The sequence below is a fragment of the Onychostruthus taczanowskii genome, unplaced genomic scaffold, assembly GCF_017590055.1.
Source record: "Onychostruthus taczanowskii isolate IOZ18803 unplaced genomic scaffold, ASM1759005v1 scaffold58, whole genome shotgun sequence".
Lineage (NCBI taxonomy): Eukaryota > Metazoa > Chordata > Aves > Passeriformes > Passeridae > Onychostruthus > Onychostruthus taczanowskii.
Genome location: NW_024503457.1, coordinates 1080485 through 1082176, shown reverse-complemented (window position 1 = coordinate 1082176; position 1692 = coordinate 1080485).

Below are 1692 nucleotides of genomic sequence, written 5' to 3'. Positions count from 1 at the left end.
CCCGCCTCCCCGCGCCGGGCGCTGTGCAGGGGGAGGGCGCGGCGCCGCGGCTCCTCTTGCGGGGTGGGCGGCTCCTCCGGGGAGGGGGCGGCTGCGGGCGGGACCGCGCCAGGGGCGGGGGGTGGGTGAAATAGGCTCCGGAGCCGGAGGGCAGGGGTCGCGGCAGTTGCGGTTTCGCGTGGGATCGGGACCTGGAGCTTACGGAAAGTTTGTCTCTGAGACCTGGGTGCATCCAGCGCTGTTAGAGCACTCAGACGTGCAGTCTTGTGCGCTCGCACACGTGTATGCACACAGGAGTTCTGCACGTAATCCCTGACTGGACCCACCAGTTTCTTTCTCTTTCCATAGTTATATGGTGCTTAAAGACATGGTGCAGTGCAAGGTTAATGGCTGGACTCAATGATCTTGAGTTCTTTTCCAATCTTAAAGATTCTGTGGTTCTTTGATATAGGTCTCCCATCACAACACAAAGAACCAACCTGACATTAATTCTTATGTTTCATACTGGCACAATTCTGCTGCAGAGACCTGTTTCCTGTCTGTATGTGGGAATTTATCTCTGCAATCGTACTCAAGGACAGACACTCCAATAAATGCATGTGAACAGAAAATCTCAGAACTGAAATAGAGAGGAAATTACAACAATAGAGGAAAAGACTGGAATCAGTAATTAACCAGGCTGAATGTAGACCTAGTCATTAATTGCCTTTTAAAACCCACCAAAGAAGCAAACTTTAGTTTGAAGTCATTAAATCATTGACATCTGTCTTCTCAACTTCTCTCTGTTTCTTCTTCAACTTCTAGTACACAAAAGTAAGCCTATCTCTAGTCCAGTGAAAAATGCATGATTCAGAAGACCATGCACTTGTATCTAATTGGTTCCGATGTGTGGTTTTTTGGATATGCACAATTTTCTGTTCCCTAGATAGCCAATGTGGCCGTTTCCCTCATCTGTTTTAAAAAGCCAAAAAAATCAGTCTTTCAAGTTGAAGAAATGAGCATGAGTGCATCTTGAGTCATAAGAATGCCTGTGAGTTTTGGTATGGAACTTTCAAATTCCATCTCCAAGGTAAGTAAATATAGGGAATGGTATTATATTCAAGGTTGTAAAATTGTGGTCAGTGGATCATCACCAAATTAATATAAATATTCAGAATCCTAATTGATTAACCATTTTTGACTTTGAAATATGTGAAAGGTGTGATTATCAAAAGGGTTGATGGGCAAACCTCTTCAACTGTTAGCAATAAGCTGTTAGAATCTGGACAAGTCATGTGTTCCAAATACATTAATAAAGTTTCATTTTCAAAAGAAAAGCTTATTATCCATGCTTTTAGCTGCAGAACCTTTTTTGTGTTGTGGTATGTTGTGTTTTACATTGTGTTGGCAGCTTAGCTCCACACAGCCTCTCCCTCATCCAGTTTAATATGGAGGAGGGAATTGGAAGGGGAAAAGTTTGAAAAATCACAGGTTGAGATAAAGACAGTTTGGTAGGTGAAGAACAACAAAAGCAAAACAAGGAATTCATTCACTACTTCCCATGGGCAGACAGGTGTTCTGCCACCTCCAGGAAAGCTGGATGTCATCATGAACAAGAGTGACTTGTGAAGGCAAATGCTGTAACTCCAAACATCCCCCCTTTTTGCCTTCCTGCCTCAGCTTTACATGCTGAGCATGACACCATATGGTGGA